We start from the raw sequence: 25,293 nt of genomic DNA, 5'->3' as shown, positions 1-25,293 counted from the left end.
GGAAGACCCACTAGAGAAGGCAATGGCTACCTGCTCCAGTATTCTTGCCTGGAGAACTCTGTGGATAGAGGAGCCTGGAGGGCTGCAATCCATGGAGTCGCAAAGAGTCGGACACGACTGAGCGACTCACACTTTGGGCTTCCCCGATGGCTCAGCGGGTAAAGAATCTGCCTGCAATGCAGGAGACACAAGAGACTTAGGTTTAATCCTTGAGTTGGGAAAATCCCTGGGAGGAGGAAATGGCAACCCACTCCAGTGTTCTTGCCTGGAAAATCCCATGGGCAGAGGAGTCTGGTGGGCTACAGTCCGTGGGGCTACACAGAGTCAGACATGACTGAGCGACTAAGCACGTACATACAAGATGCACCAGGACCTTCAGTGCATCTGAGCCCCACACGGCTTTTTCAGTTCAGTTCAGTTCAGTTCAGTTCAGTTGCTCAGTTGTGTCTGACGCTTTGTGGCCCCATGAATCGCAGCACACCATGCCTCCCTGTCCATCACCAACTCCCAGAGTTTACTCAAATTCATGTCCATCGAGTCTGTGATGCCATCCAGCCATCTCATCCTCTGTTGTCCCCTTCTCCTCCTGCCCTCAATCTCTCCCAGCATCAGGATCTTTCCCAATGAATCAACTCTTCGCATGAGGTGGCCAAAGTACTGGAGTTTTGGCTTCAGCGTCAGTCCTTCCAATGAACACTCAGGACTGATCTGCTTTAGGATGGACTGGGTGGATCTCCTTGCAGTCCAAGGGACTCTCAAGAGTCTTCTCCAACACCACAGTTCAAAAGCATCAATTTTTTGGCACTCAGCTTTCTTCACAGTCCAACTCTCACATCCATACATGACCACTGCAAAAACCATAGCCTTGACTAGACGGACCTTTGTTGGCAAAGCAATGTCTCTGCTTTTTAATATGCTATCTAGGTTGGTCATACCTTTCCTTCCAAGGAGTAAGCGTCTTTTAATTTCACAGCTGCAATCACCATCTGCAGTGATTTTGGAGCCCCCCAAAATAAAGTCTGACACTGTTTCCACTGTTTCCCCATCTATTTCCCATGAAGTGATGGGACCAGATGGCATGACCTTAGTTTTCTGAATGTTGAGCTTTAAGCTAACTTTTTCACTCTCCTCTTTCACTTTCATCAAGAGGCTTTTTAGTTCCTCTTCACTTTCTGCCATAAGGTTGGTGTCATCTGCATATCTGAGGTTATTGATTTCTCCCTTTATTGACACCATTTCCAACCTATTCCCAACTTCTGAAACCCTGCTACTGTGCTCTCTGAAACTTGCTACCAATCATCAGCACACCCCTTTTGTTCTCAACTTCTGTTAACATTTCCCTCACCTTCTGCCTCTAACTGAAATTTGACTCTGCTGAAGACATTCATAGACCTTCTTGGACCAGAATCTCCTTTCCTCCAAGGACCCTTTTTTCCATCTTATTTTAACCACCCTCCCCATAGTTGGGACTTAGATTTTGTCATTAGCAATAACCAAACCACTTTATTACCTCAATTTCAAGCACTGAAACTCTCCAACCACCACCTCTATCCTTCCAGCTTACTCACTATCTCTTGTTCCCAAGTCTAAAATACTTTGGAAGCCATTAAGACCCCAAACCCAATTATCTTACCGCTCTTTCACTGTCTTTCCCATGCTTCACATCCATCATCCTCTAATCTAGCTTAGATACCATAATTGATTATCATTTTCATTTTCTAGCTCTCATCTGTCTTCCTTTGTCATACTTGCATGGCCAAATCCCAACATCTGGTTAACCTGACTCTCCTCCAATTCTGTGTCTACACGCAAGCAACTGAATGAGGCTAGAGAATAACACACAACCATGCTGAGCATTCTCACTTCAAACTTAGACAGCCACAACATCAAAAGTACTTTTAGTACTGCCCAGGAAGCCTGCTACTTTCCTTGGGTTATTCTCTCCTGCTCTCCTAGTGGACCATTTCTTCCTTTCTTCTCACACCTTCAACACCACCATTTCCAGCCTCACAGTCACCTGTTGATTTGTCCCTTGTTTCACTGAGATAATTAGAAGCACGCAGAGGAGAATTTCCACAAGCTCCCACTACCACAGTATCTAGCTACCTGCATCTTTTTTTTTTTTTTCATTTATTTTTATTAGTTGGAGGCTAATTACTTTACATCATTGCAGTGGTTTTTGTCATACATTGAAATGAATTAGCCATGGATTTACATGTATTCCCCATCCTGGTCCCCCCTCCCACCTCCCTCTTTACCCGATCCCTCTGGGTCTTCCCAGTGCACCAGGCCCGAGCACTTGTCTCATGCACCCAACCTGGGCTGGTGATCTGTTTCACCCTAGATAATATACATGTTTCAATGCTGTTCTCTTGAAACATCCCACCCTCGCCTTCTCCCAGAGTCCACAAGTCTGTTCTATACATCTGAGTCTCTTTTTCTGTTTTGCATATAGGGTTATCGTTACCATCTTTCCAAATTCCATATATATGTGTTAGTATACTGTAATGGTCTTTATCTTTCTGGCTTACTTAGCTCTGTATAATGGGGTCCAGTTTCATCCATCTCATTAGAACTGATTCAAATGAATTCTTTTTAATGGCTGAGTAATATTCCATGGTGTATATGTACCACAGCTTCCTCATCCATTCGTCTGCTGATGGGCATCTAGGTTGCTTCCATGTCCTGGCTATTATAAACAGTGTTGCGATGAACATTGGGGTGCATGTGTCTCTTTCAGATCTGGTTTCCTTGGTGTATATGCCCAGAAGTGGGATTGCTGGGTCATATGGCAGTTCTATTTCCAGCTTTTTAAGAAATCTCCACACTGTTCTCCATAGGGGCTGTACTAGTTTGCATTCCCACCAACAGTGTAAGAGGGTTCCCTTTTCTCCACATCCTCTCCAGCATTTATTGCTTGTAGACTTTTGGATAGCAGCCATCCTGACTGGCGTGTAATGGTACCTCATTGTGGTTTTGATTTGCATTTCTCTGATAATGAGTGATGTTGAGCATCTTTTCATGTGTTTGTTAGCCATCTGTTTGTCTTCCTTGGAGAAATGTCTGTTGAGTTCTTTGGCCCATTTTTTGATTGGGTCATTTATTTTTCTGGAGTTGAGCTGCAGGAGTTGCTTGTATATTTTTGAGATTAATCCTTTGTCTGTTGCTTCGTTTGCTATTATATTCTCCCAATCTGAGGGCTGTCTTTTCACCTTGCTTATAGTTTCCTTTGTTGTGCAAAAGCTTTTAAGTTTCATTAGGTCCCATTTGTTTATTTTTGCTTTTATTTCTAAAATTCTGGGATAGCTACCTGCATCTTGTCCCCATACTCTGTCAACCCTTTTACATAATCCTACCTAAGGCAAACCCTTAGGTATGTGCATTAGACCCATCCCCCCTGCCTACTCAGAGGCATTACTCAGTAGTTCTTCCCCGTCTCCTGCATCATCAACTTTACCCTCCCTATTTGTTCATTATCAGCATACACAGTGTTACTTCTGTCATCTAAAAAAAGAAAAATGAGACCCTCTACCTTTCTGCATCATACACATTTCTCTGCTTCTCCCCTTTGAAGCAAACTCTCCTCCATGTTCCCTCTCCAGGGATCTATTCTCAGTCCTTATCTTACTTGACACAGCAGCAACTTTTCAAAAAAGCCTTATTTAATTTCTTTATTTATTTTTGCCTGTGCTGGGTCTTCATTGCTGAGCACGGACGTTCTCTAGTTGCAGTGAGCAGGGGCCACACTTTCCTGTGGTGCACCAGCTTCTCATTGGAATGGCTTCTCTCACTGTAGAGCACAAGCTCCAGGTGCCCAGGCTTTAGTAGTTGTGATGCATGGGTTTAGTTGATGTGTGACATGGGGGATCTTCCCAGAGCAGGGACTGAACCTGTGTCCCCTGCATTGCAAGTGGATTCTCAACCACTAGAGAGAAGCCAGAGAAGCCACTTCAGCAGCTTTTGACACAGCTGATCACTCCTTTCTCCCTGAAACATTTTCTTCATTTGCCTTCCAAGCCATGACACTTCCCTAGGTTCCCTTCTACTTTACTGCCCACTTTTTCTAATCTTCCTTTGTTGGTTTCTCTTCACCTTCCTGACCTATAAATGCTGGAGAGTTCCAGGATTCAGTCCCTGGACCTCTACTCATCTCTATGACTGTCCCCTTGGTGAGCTCATCTAATCCCATAATTTGAAATACCATCTGTATGTTGACAACACCCAGGTTTACATTTCAACCCTGGACTTCTAAGCCCAAATTTCATATCCAACCACCTACTCAACTTGGCCCCTCAAATGTCTGAAATGGACATCTCTAACTTAATTCATCCCAAACTAACCTCCAGACTTCCTGATTATTATAAATGGTAATATCACACTTCCAGTTGCTCAGGGCAAAAACCTTTGTTATCACTGACTTCCCCCTTTCCTTCTCACCCATCATCAAACCTGTCAACAAATTCTATCTGCTTTACCTTCAAAAATATATACCTAACTCACTCTCTTCTCACCACTTCCACTACTATCACCTTAGACCAAGCCATCTTCTTCCCCTCCTGGATTATTACAATTTCCCAACTGTCACCCTGCTCCCACGCTTGCCTCTCTTGGGTCTTTTCTCAAAAGCAGCCAGAAAGATACTTTAAAAATATAAGACAGATGATCTCATTCCTATATTCAAAACCCTCCAGTAGCTTTCCATCTCTTCCCATAGTATGAGCAAAGTCAAAACTCGTACAATGATCTATGAAGTGCCACACAGTCCAGCCTCCTGTTATCTACCTGATACTCTCTCCTACACTTTCCCTTGCATTCTCTCCATTTCAACCACTGGCCTCCTTTTTACCCCTCAAACCACCAGCCTTCGCCCATCTCAAGGCCTAGCACCCTCATCTCCTCCAAATCTTTGTTAAAATTTAACTTATCAGTGAGGCTTTCTCTCGACTGTTATTGTTGTTCAGTCACTAAGATATATCTGATTCTTTGCAACCCCATGGACTGAAGCACACCTGGCTTCCGTGTCCTTCACTATCTCCTGGAGTTTGCTCAAACTCATATCCACTGAGTCAGTGATGCCATCCAACCATGTCATCCTCTGTTGCCCTCTTCTCCTTTTGCCTTCAATCCTTCCCAGCATGAAGGTCTTTTCCAGTGAGTCAGCTCTTTGCATCAGGTGGCCAAAATATTGGAGCTTCAGTTTCAACATTATCCTTCCAGTACGTATTCAGGGTTGATTCTCTGGATTGCCTATTTTAAATTGGAACCCTTCTCCCCACCCCTTACTCCCCTCTTCCCAGTCTTCCTTCCCTGCTTTCTTTCCTCTATTTGACTCTTCACCATCTGATATACTACACAAATATTTACTTTATATTGAAATGTACATACAGTAAAGTGCATATAAGTGTCCAGCTCAATTAATTTTCACCAACTGAATACAACCATGTAACCAGCATCCAGATCAAGAAAAACAGCATTACTAACACCTCCAGATCCTCCCATATTCTAGCTTATAGAGTTAGATCCCTCTTCTACACTCCAAGGCTAACCATTATTCTGCCTTCTAACAGCATGGGTTAATTTTGCTTGCCTCTATATTTCTTATAAATGGACTCAAACCATGACAGACTACGTATTGTAACAATCTGTTTATTTCCTGCTTATTTTGCCCCACTACTAGTGCGTGAGCTCCACAAGGGTAGGGATTCATTTCCTTCATTGCTGCATCACCAAAGCCTAAAAGAATATCTGACACAGAACAGTAACCCTGCTCATATTTGATAAATGAATGAAATAGTGGACAAACAGAAATGAGAGTAGGAGAGTTAAGAAGGACTTGAAGTCTGAACGAAACCTTGAAGGATGAGCAGAGTCCATGAGGCAGTCCAAGAAAGGCATTCCAAGCTCAGGCAGAGTCTCTACAAAGGCTTGGCAGAATGAAAAAGTAAACAGAATCTAGAAACCACAAGGAGTCAGTAAACTGAGAGCAATGAGCAATAGCCGTTGTATTGAAAAACAGAGACCTAGGAGACTAGAAAAACAGGCAGATGCCTGATCTCAAAGGGCTGTATGCAAACAAGTTCCTAAAAGGAGATGAGGAAAAGTAAACCCTTGGGGCCTTTTAGGCATTTCCAGGAATTTTTTAAGTGTTGAAATTTAGGGAGTCGTGAAACAAGGACTCCCTGAAAGTCAGCTCATTCATTAACTTATCCTAGTGTCTCAGAAGAGAGTCTGTGGCCATTATGGGTCAAAGGCCTCTACTCCTAAATGAGTGGGCAAGGCTTAATAGTATGGGGAATAAGCAACTGCTTCTTTTCTTTCCTTTAAAGGAAAGAAAAACTCAAGATAGGGTATTTAATTCACTGTGTCTGTCTAGTTAGTCTTGTTTTCCTGGAATGAGGAAGGAGCCAGGAGCCTTGCTCTCCTTACCTGGCTTTGAGGGGATGGCACCCCATCCTCAAAGTGGAGGATATTCTGAGCATCTCACCTCCCCTAGCAGCCAGTCTCTACCTCTGTGAGTTTAAATCACCTGGAGGCCTTATTAAAACACAAATTATTAGACCTACCCCAGAGTTTTTTATCATGAGGTCATGAATGGGGCTTAAATAACTGCATTTCCAGCAAGCTCCCAGGTGGTGCCAGTGTTGCTGGTTTGGGATGCTGCTTGGAGAACCACTACCCTAGCCGACACTAGCCTCCTAAGCCAGGTGAGAAGGCCTGCATGCCCCTGCTGCACCCAGCTCCCTCCATAAACAACTGCCCTCACTCTGCGCTGTTCACTCATTTAACCTGTCTCTTCTCCATTAACCTGTACACTGAATAAGGGCAGGAGCTGCATCTATCTTGCTGAGGTTCATGGTGCAGTGCCAGTGTCTGGACCTGACTAAGCATTCTACTGATATTTGAACTAATAGATGAATGACTCCAATTGGCTTCCCAAAGAAAGAACAATGGTGAGGATTGTGACCTCATAGTGAGGATGGGGTCTCCAAAAACCATGGTTCCAGTCCCCTATCTTCTACAGAGAAGCACAGAGAATGTGCAAGAATGACAGTTCTGTAGTTTTTTTCTTTCTCTTCTTCCAGTGAAGTTTGCATGCTCCCTCCCTATCATCTCTGAGTTTCAGCTTCCCCATCTATTAAACGTAGGATTGCCAGATAAAATATAGGACACCCATTTAAATTCAAATTTCAGGTAAGTAGTTCATCTCTTTTTGGCATATGTATGTGGCAATAATTATTGCTTATCACAAATTTAAATTTAACTGAGCATCCTCTATTTTTATTTACTAAATCTAGCAAACCTACTTATATGTGGATAATAATATTTCTTACCTAATAGGATTCCCATGAGGATAAAGAACTAATTAAAATGTAGAATAAAAAACCCTGAAAAACCTTAGAACAGCACTGAAGATGAGTAAGAACTCTAAGTATTTATTATTATTTTTTTATAGCTATACAACACAGACACACACACACACACACACATGCACCTGGCTATATAGTAACACTTCTTCAGTTGCCTAGTCCAGTTCTGAAAAATTTTTAAATGATATTTTGAAATCTTCATGTATTAACTTATGACTTCCATTTTATTATTTCCTCCTTAGGTTCTATCATTAACCTAAGAGAATCTCATGAACAGCAAATCAGCGATTTTATAAAGGTCCTTTAAATATTTAAGGCCAAAATGACATAATCTTCTAATCTTTTCTTCTTAAGATTGGGTTCTAACTATTTGAACTGTTACTGAACCTGATCCTTTTCTCTAAAGCCTGTATGGTTCCTCTACATTTTATTTTTTCTTTAGCTAGAAAAATATGCTTATTATAATAAACTCATAGGGAGGAAAAAATATTATTCTTTATTCTTGCAATATTGTCTGATTGTTTCATAATCTGTACATATAAAAAGTAAAATAAGCATCTGCTTTTTTTTTTTTTTTGGAGTTTCCTTTCTTCTTTTTGTCTTTTTATACTGACACAATTATGCCTGGTTAGCTTATTTAGAGCATGATTTTTATTTTAAATCTTGCCCATTATTAGTCAGTGATTTTATGGCTCAGAAGCAATGCATAAAGGGCACAATCTATAATCCTACCCTCTTAAAGACAAGCCCTTTTAATATGTTGATATAATAAAAATAATAAGAAGTGTTAGGTGTACGTTGTTTCAGAAACTATGCTAGGAACTTTTAGCTTCACAAAATCTTTTCATTATTACAGTAATGCCATGAGAAAAATATAATCATTATCAATCCTCAATCTTTTCTGCTCTGGTTGCTGGACAATTGCTCCACTAAGCACCTCTTGCCGAGGTTACAAAAGACCTGCTAGGTGCTAAATGAGATAAACATTTTCTGTCTTTATTGTCTAACTTGCCAACACATGTTGCATTCTCTCCCTCCCTCCATTCCTCTGTCTCTCTTTTGTCTTTCTTCCTTTCCTTTATCTTCCTTCCTCATTTTTCTCCTCTTTATCTTTTTTGAGGTAGGGTGGATGAGTCATTACACCCTTCAACAATACAACAGTAACAAAATTAATATTAAAGTTGATTTCACTTCTTTAGTGTGTCACGCACCAGTCTTTTTCCCCTCCAAATTCACTTAACCTCGGGGCTTCTGCATTTTATTTTATATATATTTTTAAAGTATGCCTTTAAATAAATGGAAAGATATCACATATTCATGGGTCGAAAGACTTAGTATCATTAAAATGGCAATGTTATCTATTGCCTATCAACCTATCAACATGACAGTGCCTATCAACACTATCCCTATCAAAAAGTCAGCTTCTGTTTCGGTCACAAGTTGAGACACTGATCGTAAAATTTATATGAAAACTCAAGAGAAACAGGATAGCCAAAAAAAGGAATAAAGTTGGAGAACTCACACTTCACATTTTCAAAGCTTATTTAAATGGATAGAATTAGAATAGAATAGCAGAATAAAACTTAGAGAATAAAAAAAATATAGAAATTAAACAACACAATCTTAAATAACCCAAATGGCCAGAAAAGAAATCTTAAAGGAAATTATAAAATACTTTGACATGAATAAAAATTAAACATAAAATACCAAAACTTACAGGATGCAGATAAATCAGTGCTCAGAGGGAAATTTACTGCTGTAAATACTTATAAAACACTTATAAAAATACTTGTAAAAAGGAAGAAAGATCTCAAATCAATAATCTAAACTTCTACCTTAAGTTTTTAGAGAAAATCAGACTAAACCCAAAATAAGCACAAGGGAAATAATACTGAAGTCGAAGTATTTATCTCCTTATGGAAGGAGAAATTAACTTATGGAAGGAGAAATTACAGAATAGAAAAATAATAGAGAAATAAAACTAAAAGTTGAAGAACTGAAGAAAAAATAATACCAATCCTTCACAAATCTTCACACACAAAAAAATAGACGATAAGGGAACATATTCAGTTTATTCTATGAGGCCAGTATTACCCTGATGCTGAAATCAGGCAAAGAAATCATGAGAAGGGACTTCCCTGGCAGTCCAATGGTTAAGACTCCTGGCTTCCACTACAAGAGGCACGGGTTAGATCCCTGGTCGGGCAACTAAGGTCACACATGCCATGTGCCACAGGATCAAAAGAAAAAGAATATGCAAAAATCCTCACAAAGATACCTATAAATAGTGTATAAAAAGGATCATGTGTGTGCCGTGTGCTTAGTTGCTCAGTCATGTCCAACTTTTTGCGACCCCATGTACTGTAGCCCGCCAGGCACCTCTGTCCATGAGGATTCTCCAGGCTAGAATACTGGAATGGGTTGTCATGCCCTCCTTCAGGGGATCTTCCCAACCCACGGATAGAACCCAGGTCTCCCACATTGCAGGAGGATTCTTTACCGTGCAAGCCACCAGGAAAGCCCAAGAATACTGGAGTGGGTAGCCTACCCCTTCTCCAGGGGATCTTCCTGACCCAGGAATTGAACTGGGGTCTCCTGCATTGCAGGTGGATTCTGTACCAGCTGAGATACCCAGGAAGCCCAAAAATGATTATGCACCATGACTAAGTGTAGGAATATAAGATCAGTTCAATATATAAAAAATCAATCAGTGTAATATATCATATTAATAGAATGAAGGACAAAGACCACAGGATCTCAAGAGATGCACAAAAAACATTTGACAAATCCTAAATTCATTCTGTTGAAAAGCATTCAGCAAATTAGCAACAGAAGACAACATCCTCAACCTGATAAAGTCCATGTATAATAAACTGCAGCTAAAACTATATTTAATAATGAAAGATGGAAAATTTTGTCCTTATAATTAGGAACAAAATAAGAATGTTTACTATCACTTCTACTAGTCAGCAATGTACTGGGGGTTCTAGGACAGTTAGGCAAGAAAATAAAATGTAAGTAATCAAGATAGGAAAGGAAAAATAAAGCTATATCTATTCATAGATCATATGATCTTATAAATAGAAAATACTAAGGAATCCACAAAAAGAACACTATTATAACTAATGAACAGATTCAACAAGGTTACAAGGTACAAAATCAATATAGAAGACTCAGTTGTATTTCTTTTGCTAGCAAAGAACATTCCAAAAATAAAATTAAGAAAATTGCATTTACAAGGCATAAAAAGGTATAGAATATTTAGGAATAAATTGAACAAAAGTACAAGGCTGATACATTGAAAACTACATCACTGAAAGAAATTAAAGAAAAAGCAAATAAATGGAAAGACATCCATGTTCAGAGATTGGAAGACAATATTGTTAAGATGGCAGTACTCCCAAAGCTGATCTATAGACTCAACACATTCTCTATCAAAATCCCAGGTGTCATTTTTGCAGAAACTGACAAATTGATCTTAAAATTCATACAGAAATGTCAAAACAAGAACAGTCAAAACAATCTCATAAAAGAATAAACTTGGTGGACTCACACTTCACTGTGTCAAAACTTACTAAGAATCTACAGTTATCAAGACAGTGTGGAACTGGCATGTGAATAGATACATCAGTTCAGTTCAGTTCAGTCGCTCAGTCGTGTCCAACTGTTTGGGACCCCATGGACTGCAGCACGCCAGGCCTCCCTGTCCATCACCAACTCCCGGAGTTTATACAATAAAACAAAATTGAGAATCCAGAAATAAGCCCTGATTTAATCATCATTCATCTTTGACAAGGATGTCAAGACAATTCAATGAGAGTGTCAGTGAAAAAAATCCAGAAAAGAGATGGCATTGTAGATAACTATACTTCAATTTTAAAAAGAAATGGAAAATTTTATTCAAGCCAAACTGAGAATTATAACCCAGGAAGCAATCCTTCAGAAAGCTCTGAGGACTCTTCTGCCTATGTATTACTTCCTATATAGAGGCTGTGCACACTTGGACAAATACCCCAACTCTTTGGACTACTGTTTCCTCTCTCTCACATGCTGTGGTTACTAGAAGAGAATGGCAAAAGTCCCTGCCAGATCTAATCCTCCAAGGGAAATAGAAGGAATTAGCTCATGAGCAAGTGTCTTCATCACCATCACTTTCCTCCTGGAAGGAGAGGCCCATGGGGCCATGAATGGTAGCACAGATCAGTCACTCTGCCTGAGGCTCTGGATATTACAACACAAGGAACTTAACGCCCATGAGTCAACCATGGTAGAGTGGAAAGTACTCAAGCCTTGAAAAATTAAGTCTGGATTCAAATCCTAGGCTCTATCACTTTCAGTTGTGTAGCTCTCAGTAATTTGTCTTCTCTCAGCCTCAGTTTCCTCCTCTGCCAAATGGAGTAACATTAGCATCTACCTCGGAGGTATGATACTTTGGCCACCTGATGCGAAGAGCCAACTCATTGGAAAAGACCCTGATGCTGGGAAAGATTGAAGGCAAAAGGAGAAGAGGGTGTGGGTAGCAGAGGATGAGATGGTTAGATAGCACCACTGACTCCATGGACATGAGTTTGAGCAAACTCTGGGAGATAGTGAAGGACAGGGAAGCCTGGCGTGCTGCAGTCCATGGGGTTGCAGACAGTCAAACACCACTTAGCAACTGAACAACAACGGAGGTATGGAAAGGTACCTGGGTCCACCCTATGTTCCTTTTCTTATATGCTTTATAAAGACTTTGAACCCTTCCTTAAAGAGTTCAGACACAGTTTAGAAGAAATAGAACTGACACACAAAAAATTATCCATCAAATTTTCCCTCAAGGAGCTGCAGGGTTCAACAGAGCACAGTTAGATAACAATGTTAAGACTTTCCAGGATTCACGAGTGGAGCAGCAACTTCATTTCTAGCCTATTACTTATCGCACATGGGTTCCCCTTCTTAGATGATTCAAATCTGTTTACGGAGTCTATAATCTTAGATACACAAATGCTAGGTGGTATAAGAAAATAAGGGGTTCCCTGGGAGTTCAGCTGGTAAAGAATCAACTTGCAATGCAGGAGACCCTGGTTTGATTCCTGGGTCAAGAAAATACTCTGGAGAAGGGATAGGCTACCCATTCCAGTATTCTTGGACTTCCCTGGTGGCTCACCTGGTAAAGAATCTGCCTGCAATGTGGGAGACCTGGCTTCGATCCCTGGGCTGGGAAGATCTCCTGGAGGAGGGCATGGCAACCCACTCCAGTATTCTAGCCTGGAGAATCCCCATGGACAGAAGAGCCTGGAAGGCTACAGTCCATGGGTCACAAAGAGTTGGACATGACTGAGAGACTAAGCACATATGAAAATAAAGTACATGAATTTTGGATTCAGAAAGAATGGATTTGAATTCTAACTCATACGCTTATTAGCCATGTCCTTGGTCAAACTATTTGCCATCTTGGTTCCTTCACACAGGATGGGGACAGCACTAACAATTACCTTGCAGATTCAGGGCAACGACTTAAAATGATATAAGTAGAGTGCCAGGCACGGGGTGAGAGGCTGATAAATGGCAGCTATGCCTACTCAGTGGAGAAAGCAATGGCACCCCACTCCAGTACTTTTGCCTGGCAAATCCCATGGACGGAGGAGCCTGGTAGGCTGCAGTCCATGGGGTTGCAAAGAGTCGGACATGACTAAGCGACTTCCCTTTCAATTTTCACTTTCATGCATTGGAGAAGGAAATGGCAACCCACTCCAGTGTTCTTGCCTGGAGAATCCCAGGGATGGAGGAGCCTGGTGGGCTTCTGTCTCTGGGGGTCACACAGAGTCGGACACGACTGAAGTGACTTAGCAGCAGCAGCAGCATGCCTGTTCAGACTGTCACATCATAAAGCTGACATCCTTACCAGAGGGAGAGAAGCCTCACCAATAGTAACAGCCACACTGATCTGGATGAAAGCTGTCAGTCCCTGAAGTGTGGCCTTTTTTCAAACCCAGAGAGATTCCACCTCATCACCCTCCCTTGCCAAAAGCTATAGGCTTCTGTCCCTGAGTTTCTTTAAATCTCCAAAGTGCCCAGAAGTGACTGATACATTTGGCATTTGGTGGATATAACTGAATGATGGCTTCTTTGTGGTGAAATACATCCTGCTTCAACTCACTTACTTGGGTACTTGCGGATGATTCTGAAGGGCTGGTTGCTCACATCTGTCTCTGTTGTGTGCAAACATATTTCTCATTTAACTTGATGGGGTATTTCAGGACAGAGAACACCCTGTAGAAGACATTCATCTGCTCCTCCAGGACCTCCACTATACTGCGGTTGCTTAGGTCCCTCTCTGCCAGGTGACACTGGGCATGAGGTACCAGCCCTTGGAGACACATGTGGCCATGTCCTCATCATCAGTCTTATCAAACTGCACCTGAGGCATTTCAGAGTCTGGTTGGAAAAATAACAAAACAATTAGTTCCTTTCTTAATTTCAGCCACAAGAGGATCAGGCTAGCAGAAATTTTGCCCTGAGTTTTTACATTAACCTTTATATAGGCAACACATCTTGAGGTTCACTATAGTTGAAATTTTGATCCAGGCACAGTGAGAGGATATCAGGATACACACCTGCTCCTGCCCTCCAGGTCTCATCTACCGCTGCTGTCTTTATTTTTGGAAACTTACCCTACTTGAGGGATTCATTTCAGACTCTGCTGCCCTCAGGTACCCTGCTGAGAATCACAGAAGATAGCAAATGATTATCAGCACCACTTTCCCGTCTCTTCCAACTCTTACCCTCAGGAATTCTGCCGTGCCTCTCTCCACCTTCATGAGACCACTCTCCATGTAATCCTGCAGAGTGAGGATACTTAGGGCACTACAGAGATCCACTGGTTCAGTTCCATCTTACATTTTAATAGTGAGAAGAGTGAGAAAATGAAGCCTGAAAAATCTAAATGTCCAAAGTCATGGAATTACCATGTAGGCCTCCCGACTCCCAACACAGGGCTATTCTCCCCAAACCACACATCATATCTCAGAGTTTTCATGTAGGTGTTATGAAACATTTTGGCTTTTCAGTGCTACAGTTTGTTTGGTGAGTTTGGGATAGGACCAATGTTTTTGTTATGTTTTGTTTGCTTATTTGAATGAATGAATGATGTATCCAGGTATGGATGTAATACCTGTAGTTCAGAGCAATATTTTTAGATAAGATGAACTGACATTCTAAATACTTAACTCTCATCATGGGAATAAGAAATAGGCATAATTATTTGAGTAGGAGAGAAAAAGTGAGAACATCAGCTCAGTTCAGTCGCTCTGTTGTGTCCGACTGTTTGCGACCCCATGAACTGCAGCACGCCAGGCCTCCCTGTCCATCACCAACTCCCTGAGTTTACCCAAACTCGTGTCCATTGAGTCGGTGATGCCATCCAACCATCTCATCCTCTGTCGTCCCCTTCTCCTCCTGCTCTCAATCTTTCCCAACATCAGGGTCTTTTCAAATGAGTCAGCTCTTTGCATCAGGTAGCCAAAATATTGGAGTTTCAGCTTCAACATCAGACCTTCCAATGAATATTCAGGACTGATTTCCTTTGGGATGGACTGGTTGGATCTCCTTGCAGGCCAAGGGACTCTCAAGACTCTTCTCCAATATTACAGTTCAAAAACATTAATTTTTCGGCACTCAGCTTTCTTGATAGTCCAACTCTCACATCCATACATGACTACTGGAAAAACCATAGCCTTGACTAGACGGACCTTTGTTGACAAAGTAATGTCTCTGCTTTTTAACATGCTATCTAGGTTGGTCACAACTTTCCTTCCAAGGAGTAGGCGCCTCTTAATTTCATGGCTGCAGTCACCATCTGCAATGACTTTGGAGCCCCAAAAAATAAAGTCAGTCACTGTTTTCCACTGTTTCCCCACCTATTTGCCATGAAGTGATGGGAGTGGGACCGGATGCCAAGATCTTAGTTTTCTGAATGCTGAGCTTTAAGCCAACTTTTTCGCTCTCCTCTTTCACTTTCATCAACAGGCTCTTTAGTTCTTCTTCACTTTCTGCCATAAGGGTGGTGTCATCTGCATATCTGAGGTTATTGATATTCCTCCCTGTAATCTTGATTCCAACTTGTGCTTCATCCAGTCCAGCATTTCTCATGATGTACTCTGCATATAAGTTAAATAAGCAGGGTGACAATATACAGCCTTGACATACTCCTTTTCCTATTTGGAACCAGTCTGTTGTTCCATGTCCAGGTCTAACTGTTGCTTGCCGACCTTAGGCACTCGTTCTAAGTTTAATGAATAAAAAAATGACTAATGAAATAAATGATCAAATGAATATAAAGAAAGATAGATGACAATGGAAAAAAGGAGTCAGGGAGAAATAACTTGTCTGCCCTTTAGAAGGATGGATTTGCATATAAGAAAACAAAATGCCTTCCTGCTCAGATTGTTATTTGTCTAACATGGTTATCATCAAGAAGCAGTGAATTACAGGTGTAAAAACTCTTCTTAGATTTGTAAATCCAAGTTCTAAGTTTAAGAACTAAGTTGCTAAACTTAAACTTAGTTCTAATTTTTCTTTACTAGTCATTTGTAATTAGGCAAGTTAATCTCTCTTATGCTATAGTTTTTTTACATATAATTAAGGTAGGAACATCTGTCCCAGCATTGTCATGAAATGCCTTGGGATCTTAGGGATTGTTTTTATATGACAAAGTTCAGTTATTTTCCAGAGGGACAGAAGGAGTGGATCAGACAAATGGATACTTTAGTAAGCTTCCGCTCTTCCCAGTCTCTCTCATAAAAATGTGCAGCTCACTCATGAAAGGTCCTTAATTCTAGCTTCTCGGGTTATATCCAGGAGGTCTCGCTACAGCTGTACACTTTCTAGCCCCAAGGGAAAAGGTCTCAGACTCAGGAATCCAAAGGCTCTAGTCAAAGAATCATGAAACAGGAACTGTCGATGATGTAATTGGAAATACAAACGCCAAGCTCTGACTGATGTGTCTGCAGATGGTCCTACTTGAATCTGAGTAACTCTTTTGTCTATTTCAATCTGTTTTATTTCTAGGACTTTCTATCTTTAGCTTCCCAAGGTCCAAGAAACTGAGTCAAAAGCTCAGCAGAAAGACACCATATCTAAAGCACCTCGTATTAGACTGTCACTGTTGCTATAAAATACATTATTAGCTTTCTCTTTTTCACTTACATATATACCCTTTCCTTTAATTTATTTGGTTGGGTTGTTCCTAACTATGAATGGATTACCATCTCACTTTGCCTTACTGCTCCCTTCTACACAAACACACACACACATACACACACAGACACAGTAGCCAAGCATCAAAAGAAAAGAACCAGTAAATGTAATCTGGGTGGACCCGGCCTTGCACTAACTCCTGATTCGATCCCTGGCTGCATCTCCTAAGGATGCCTTCCACTGCTGCCAGCTTTAAGAGACTGGCAGAGCTGTTGAAGGTCCCTGAGAGACTGAATGTACCTGAAACCTATAAATGTGTTTGATCACTTTTCAAGTAATTATATTGCAGGTTTTGGATACATGTCATTTTTTTTTTTACCTGTGATTTTTTAAAGAAATTTTTGCACATATATTTTTGTTAGCTGAATTACATTAACTTTTTCAACATCTATATACTATTTATCTCAACATTTTTGAAGAACTGAATATAAAAACTTATACAAACTCTGTGTTGACTGCCCATCCAGAATTTTTAGGACAGACCTGATCTCAAATATTCTGTGATGCTATACTCTAAATCGACATTTATCAAGCACTTGAAGTGGGGAGGACTGTCCAGATTTTTTTTTAATTGAGGGAGTTCTAATTATAGATGTAAATAAGTATAGTTATCCAAATATGGCCTCGAATGAACAATTCAAGTTGGCGGTGCAGGTGGGAAGGCTTTTCTCATTTAAAAACATGAAAACAGAATAAACAATAATGCTTTACTATTTGGGTTTGTTAGATTTTCCCATCTGTTCTTCACCATTTCCTGTTAAACAAATAGGGCATTGTTAATACCATCTTTAAAAAATGAGAAAACTGAGGTTCAGAGAGATTAAGTCATTTGTTTGTTTTTTTAACCTCCAAATCAGTATTTCCCTCACTATCCCAAAGCTGTTTCAGAAATATCCATAAAGATTTTTTGAAAAGTGACTCACCTATATTATGAATAAGTAGAAGTATGTTGAAAGTCACCAAAAAGAAAGACATTCTGTAAGGAACAGAAAGAAAAGCAGAAAATTTGCTTCAGCTGAGAACGTGAACCAGCACAACCCAGCCGCCACCCCACTGGGTCCAAGAAAGCCCCCTACAGACACCACTGTCAAGCTCCATGCCCACCGAATGCACTCTTAGCTGACAGAGGCTTCCAGCACTTCAGCATTCTGTGTGAGATTGTCCACTGAGTCAAGTTCACCCAGGCTGATCGTAGACAGTTTGTTTATTTGCTATATGAACCTGGAACTCTATTTCTGCAATATGCAAGTCTGTCTCTGTAAGCGAGTTACATTTGAATTATTCTGGATCAGAGTTAGCCCTAAGATGATGTTTGACAGGTCAGTGACAGCTTCCTGAGCAATTGTCACTGGTCTTTCTAGATGTTGCTTGGGGGAAGTCAGCAGCAGGGGAGGTATAACTAGTAGATATCCAGGTGCATCTGAAAAGTTATGGATTGATGCTTCCCAAACAGAAAAATAACAAGAACAGTACTAAACACATCTGCCCAGCCAGGACTGCACTTTATTGGGAACGGTATGAACAAGCCTGGGACCTCTTTGGAGCGGGGGTAGAAAGGGCTCAGGGAATACTCAGCCTCTTTAATAAGCTCTGACATAAATGTACACCTACAGCAAGTAAAGGCCTGGATCCAGTCTCCCTCTGTGGTCTCATCTCTCACTATTCCCCTACACCTGAAGTTCCACCAGTAGCCTCCCTAAGTCATGGTGCTATTCCAACCGTCCTTGCCTGGCACATCCCCTATCACCACCACCCTCACCTGCCCTCCACAACTCACTTGTCATTCAAAATTCCACCACTTCCTATAATCTATTCAGGAGAAAAATAAAACTCCACAACCCCCCAGGTCTATGATACATCATAATAAGGGCAACTATATATCAAATACTAACAAATGCCAAATTTAATTTTTAAAATAAGCCTATGAAATGATTGCTATTATCTCCCTTTTTTTCTCTTCTTTATTATCTCAATTTATAAGTGAGGAAACAAAGCCATAGAGAGGGTAAATAATCCATCAGGGTTACACAACCAAGATGCTCATCTTTCAGGTTAGTTGAAGCCTGTTACGTCACCTAAATTCTGTCCTGATAATCCCTGCACTTTCACTGAAAACCTTGGGAAGTCTCATCACCTAGGGTGTCCACCAAAAGAACAGGAAGCTCATGGCTGATGAAGCAGATGGTTTGTGGAGTCTTTTTGCTAGAAGCCTATTGGACCCTGGAGAATATGAGCTCTGTGCATTGAATATTAAAGATACAGAAGTCTTCAGAAGAACAAGAGGATAAAGAAACAGCCCTTCCCAGTGGATGTCTAAATAAAGCTTTTCTGGGCTCAGTGGGACAAGCGGAAAGAGTCTTTGCTAAAAATATATACTCTGACTAGGAATATGACTAGTGACAACTACTGATTTAAGAAACATCTCCCCATGGTGTATGTAGCAAAAAATTCTAAGATATATCTAAAGTAATAAAATAAAAGATAGTATGTCAGATAGCAGTTACTAGAGTTACAGATAGTTAATAGAGACTGTAGTCAAATGTCATAGAGATAAAAAGCTGTAGGAATATAAAATGCCTTTTCAATTCAATGAAATTTCATTATCTATTTCCAAGATTAAAAGTTTTTCATCATTATTAAAGATAGAAATCCTAAAACTTTCCTGATTTCCCCACGCTAGTCAGACATAATCGTTCTTCCATACTTTCAACATACTTTGTACTTCTATATAGTGCTCTGACACATTTAATAGAGTATATTTTAATGATTCTAATAGTAACACATTTTAATTGCTTTAAAATGTTAGAAAAATGGAAAAGAATAAAGAAGAATATTACAACCATTTCTAAGTCCATCACCCAGACAACCAATACTAACATTTTGGGACTGTTTAAGAGAACTAAATTTGTAAACAATGTAGTGTGCAGTTTAAATTTCCTCATGACGCTGTTTTATGATCATTTCTTCATCATTAAAATTCCTACAATCTGGTCTACTCTTTTTTATAGTTATGTGTGTGCATATCTTATCATCCCTACTGGACTGTAAGCCTCCTAAGGGCCTGCCTAGGTCCTCTATTCCATATTTCCATCATTGTGTTCCACATGTCATAGAGACCCAATATGTATTTATTGCCTTAATTAAATTAAATTTAATTTGGTGTAATATTCTTACAAATTTTCATTCTATAATGGGAAAAAATAGAAAAATCATAGAAAAGAAAGTCATACACTACTGAAGATAAGCATCAACTGTGCCAAAGCAGAAGTTCTAGCAGTGTACCCCGGTATTGCCTCTAGGACTTGTACCCTTTTCACCTCTCGTTTACAGAAAACCTATGAGAAGATTATGAACTAGCTTGATGTACAGGCATATGTGTAAAGGGAGCACATACAGTTGAAGTAGATACCTAAATAATTCAGGCACGTTATCCATCATTTGGCTCTCCAGTTCACAATCAAGGCCTACAATTGTCCCAAAGAGTCTGTTTATTGAAAGAGCTTACCTGTATCACAGCTGGTCTCTCTGATCAGCTAGGTGAGAAGCAAGTGGGATGGAGTTAGCATGTCTTCAGAGGAATGGCTGTGTGGCAGTCCTCAGGGAGAGGGCTTGGTGATACTGTTATTATAAAGCTGTTGCAGCAAAAGCTCAGCAAAGAGCTCTGTGAGATGTAATATTTCTCATGGCTAAATTTGTTGACTTAAAAAAAAAATGTGCTTGCGAGGCATTATGGCTGAAGAGTGGAACTAGTAGAACACCGTCATGTCCAATACTGGAGAATCATTCTGCACCCAATTTTTAAAAATCACATTTTTGAAGAATAACTAAATAACATGGAAGATGCTCACTATACAATTTTTAGTGAAAAAAATCAAAATATAAAACTTAACATATGTTTATACACGTATTATTTCAATTTTGTGAGGGGAAAAAATGTGTGCATATAGAAAAGGAAGGAAATACATTAAAAACTCAGTGGTGGTTACTTCTGGATGGTAAGATTATGTGTGATTTTAGTTGCTTTTTATTACACATCTCTGAATTTTCTGTAATGACCTTTTATATTTACATTAGAATAAATATAGCTGAAAAACTAACAAAAAGGACAGACAGAATTTACACACATAATGTGGTACAAAGAGTGAGAGTACAGGAAAGAGAGCAAATGAGATTTATTCTCCATTCTCTTCCTCCTAGGAATGAGTACAGCTTGTGTCTCCTGTTTAAAGTCTTTCTGATTTCTGATTAACCTTTAAATTCAAGTTCAGTGGTGGCCTGTTCTTTATTAGGGTGCCTTTCCCTCTCCCACCACCACAGCAAATGGATTACTGAGTCTGAACTGGGTTGCTCTAGTCCTTATACTCAGCAGCACATTATGCAGGTGAATTACAGACAAGGGTTTGAAGGTACTCTTGGCAAATAAGATAAAGACAGAAACAGCAGGCCTCCTGCTGGGGATCAGTGCCAGAGGCATCTTTACCTCGGATCCCTGAGCCCTTCTGACTGTGAATGAAGGAGTTAGTTCCTCCCCTTGCATCTCCAGAACCTCTCAGTTCCTCTAATCATCTTTAGTGGTTGAGTGAAGGAAAGACCTATGCAGGTTCGGAGTAAACTTAAAATGACAAACATGAACTAAAAGCTCCTACGACATCTACCGTAGACCTTTTACACAGTTGCCCAACAAAATAACTGTGGAATGGAACATAATAGAATGAAATAATTGTGATTAGTTCATATCACTTCTCTCTAATTCCTGCTACTTGAGACTTGATCTAGATGTGACTTCCACTCTGAGGCAGAGGAGAAACATCCTGATGTTACTACCACAGGCTTGAGAAATGAGGAAGAATATTTTGTCCTCATAGACAAAGCTCTTTCTATAGGTGCCACACTCCCACAGACTCCCTCAAACCTAGGAGTTTTTCACATATGTCTACTTGAGCTAATAAGGAAATGAGATTTTTGAGTTTCCAGTAAGAAACGAATCAGAGACGCTCTCCTCACCTGATATCCATACCTCTCCCTTCATGATCTAGGCCAACTTATCTTTAAGTTGGTCCTTAAAGACAAAAGCATTACCCCTCCTTTGTATGATATAATAACAGTACACCTTATATTTGGGGGGCAATGTTACAATTTAAAATATCTTCTCCCATTATTCTCCAAAGTGCACCAATACTGGGCTATCACAACCATCAGGACAAAGTATATCAGCCAAATCAGACCCTTCACCATTTCCCAGACACAAGCTTTCCTTCTCGTTTTTGCCATTCTTTCTCAAGAAATATCTTCCTCATTCTTTTCCTCTCCGATTTCTTATGCCTCATCCCATCTCTACCAAAACCCCACCACCCAATGAAGGCTTTCCTAACTGCAGAAGCCTGAGATTATCTCTTTCCTCTGAATTTTCATAGTATTTGTTTATGCCGCTATACGGCAGTTAGCAAATGCTACTTAATATTTTAATTGCTTTGGGTTTATAACAGCTTTATTGAGATAAAACCCACATATTACACAATTCATCTAGTTAAGGTGTATAATTCAATGATTTTAGTATATGCACAGAGTTATACGTACAACATCACAATCAACTTTAGAACATTTTCATCACCCCAAAAAGAAACTCTGTAGCCATTAACAGTCACTCCCCATACCCAGCTCTCTCCAGCCCCTGATAAGCATTAAGCTATTTTCTGTTTCTATGAAAGTGAAAGTGTTAGTCATTCAGTCATGTCTGACTCTTTGTGACCCTATGGACTGTAGCCCGCCAGGTTCTTCTGACCATGGAATTCTCCAAGCAAAAATACTGGACCAAGTTGCCATTCCCTTCTCCAGGAGAACTTCCTGATCCAGAGATCAAACTCAGGTCTCCTACAATGCAGGTGTATTTCTTACTGTCTGAGCCACCAAGGAAGCCCTTTTTATTTCTATAGATTTGCCAGTTTTGGACATTTCATGTAAATGGAATCCTGCATCATGTGGTCTTTTGTGACTAGTTTCTTCTAGTCACCCGTGTTCTCATAGTGTTTTCAAGATTTACACATGTTGTAACACATATCAGTACTTCATTCATTTTTATTCCTAAATAATATTCCACTATATGGATAAACAAACACATTTTTAAAATCAGTTCATCAGTTGATAAAAATTTGGGTTGTTTCCACTTTTTGGCTGTGATGAATCATGCTGCTATGAACATTTGTGCACAAGTTTTTGTTGGATATATTTTTTTCAGGTCTTTTGGACAGACACCTAAGAGTGGAATTGCTGGGTCATATGGGAAGTCTATCTCTTTAACCTTTTGAGAAACTATGAGACTGCACCATTTTACATCCCTGCCAGCAGTGTATGAGGATTCCAATTTCTCCACATCCTCATGAGTTGAGTATCTATCTTTCGGTTTTAGTCATCCTAGTGGGTGTGAGTGGTATCTCTTTGTGGTTTTGATTTGCATTTGCTAATGATGTTGACCATCTTTTCACGTGCTTACTGGCTATTTGTAGGTCTCCTTTGCAGAAATGTCTATCAGATATTTTGCTCAATTTTAAATTGGATTATTTGGGGTTTTATGGATTTACGTATTAGATTTCTTGCCCAATTTTAAATTGGATTACTTCTGGTTTTCTGGATTCCCTGTAATCTGTTACACTTCTATAAATCTCTTGATACCAGTGATTGCATTTGCACAAAATCATAAACTTTGGACTCATGTTTTACTATGTTGGTATCCAACTCCTTCGTAATTGTGACACGGCGAGTTACTTAACTTTCCCACACTTCAGTTTTGTCTGTAAAAACTGGAGATAATATCTTACAAAATGAGTATGAGCATTAAATAAAATAATGCCTACAAAGCCCCTAGGACTCAGTAGCTTATGTACCTGGCCCAAGTGTCTGGCACTGGGAAAAAAAAATGTTAGCCATTATTTTTCATTTATCTTTATACATCTCCAATGTATAGTTCAGTTTCTTACACACAAGGTGTTCAGTAAGTATTTATGAATGAATAAGTTGGGGACTAAAAGTATTTTAGCTTGTTTATAGTTGTTTATGAATAGCTATCTATGAAAAGCTAAAATAACCCAATTATAGGAACATAGGCTTCACAAGTGGATAAAATTTAAAATATGCATAGCTACTCAAATTCCCCAAACAATTACCAAGAAAAACACCTCACCAGATGTGAGAAAACCCCTATATGAAGTGAATTCAATGGAAGTAGTCATGAGGATGCTTTCACAGCTCTTAGTCAAAGTCACCCAGATGCAAAAATGTCATGTCATTATTTGAATCTTCAGAGTAAAGACATCCCATACTTCAGTAAAGATTCATTTGGGGGAAGGTAATGAGGAAATCTTAATCTACCAATTAGTATTGATCTATCCATTCTACAGCAAGAATACACTGAGGCAGAGGAAGGAACTGCTAGTAACCAAGTTGCAGACCTTAAGTTACAAAACTGGCTGCAGACTCACCCTGCTGCCTCTGCTGCTGCGGCGCTTCAGCAGACTCACTCTAGGCTCCCATAAACATAGAGGCAGAGTCCTCCTCAGAATGTACTGAAAGATTACAGCTCCCTCTGCCTTCTATGCTGCCTTAAATAGAAAGTAACTGTTGTTTGAGATCTGGACTACAGTTGGTAAGATGTCAGAACTTTAAACTATCCCAGGCCAAACTGGATAAGCCAACCTCAGAGTGACTCAGCAATGGAAATAACCCAAAATGCTGCATGCCAAGCTAAGCAGCTGACCTTCATCAGATAAGGAATGAAGAGACATGGGGTTAGGAAAGGAGGGAGACAGATTGACACACAGCTTGAAATAATGAAAGTACTGCTTTATCAGAAGTAGCTGAGATGAAGGTTAGGAGGTATGAAGTTTTGATATAATTTGGAGATAGATAGGGTAATAAGCACATATCTTGGGTGTCAAGATCAAGGGCAAAGAGAGTTCAGACAAATCTCTCAAATTCTAATCTCTAACACATTGCCTGGTCCAGAAGAGAAAACCACCATTTATACAGAAAATTGAGTAAAGATTGTCCTCAACTTTATTTCTCTTTACCCTGATCATAAACTAAGAAGTGGGAGAGAGTAATAGGTATAACAATAACTGCTATTACTAGTTATAAAAATTGCCACTGCTTACAGATTATTTACTTTATGCTAGATACTGAGCTAAACCTTTTAGATTTAACTCTTATAATAAACCTACAAAACAGATAATAAGCAGATAATGAGATCAAGTCTTAAGTAGATTAAGTAACAAAATCAAGATTAAAAGAAATATGACTTCCAGAGGTGAGACTTGAAATCTATATCTGATAAAAGCCAAAGTCCACATTTTATTTACCTTAGGACATGGTCTCCCAGTGTGGTTTATAAAATCATTCTTCACTCAGATTTCTTGTTTCTTCTACAGTTAGGCAATTGCAGCCATCCTAGTCAGGTATGCCAAAACCTACACATGTATTTATTTCACTCACTTGCCCAGTGCCTCAGGTGCGGGGCCAAGGTAAACAGACACAGTTCCTGCCCTCAGGGAACCTGGACAAGGTGGCTGAAGGAGAAAAAGCTCTTCATTTAGTAGCCCTCCCTCTTTTTTTTTCCCCAGTAACATTCAAGTCAGGAGACTTATCCTGAAACAGTCAATTTGTCCCAAAATTGACTCACTAGGGAAGTTTTGCTAAG

The 25,293-nt window shown here is 39.9% G+C and overlaps 1 long non-coding RNA gene across 3 annotated transcripts in view; it reads right to left on the bottom strand.

The window, feature by feature from the left end:
* Positions 1–25,040, bottom strand: part of LOC110149097 (uncharacterized) — a 48,610-nt gene extending 23,570 nt beyond the window's left edge. The window contains exons 1-2 of one of the 3 annotated variants that reach the window (XR_002317346.2): positions 24,956–25,040; positions 13,511–17,580 (exon numbers count right to left, since the gene is read on the bottom strand). This is a non-coding gene — a long non-coding RNA (uncharacterized lncRNA). Of the gene's footprint in view, positions 1–13,510; positions 17,581–24,079; positions 24,195–24,955 lie in introns of those variants that run through there. The other 2 variants (XR_011487211.1, XR_011487212.1) reach the window with 2 other exon arrangements.
* Positions 25,041–25,293: the final 253 nt, after the last annotated feature.

Source organism: Odocoileus virginianus, chromosome 4 (genome assembly GCF_023699985.2).
Source record: "Odocoileus virginianus isolate 20LAN1187 ecotype Illinois chromosome 4, Ovbor_1.2, whole genome shotgun sequence".
Taxonomy (NCBI): Eukaryota; Metazoa; Chordata; class Mammalia; order Artiodactyla; family Cervidae; genus Odocoileus; species Odocoileus virginianus.
The sequence above is the reverse complement of the archived record's forward strand: the minus strand, read 5'-3'. Positions and strand labels throughout refer to the sequence as shown.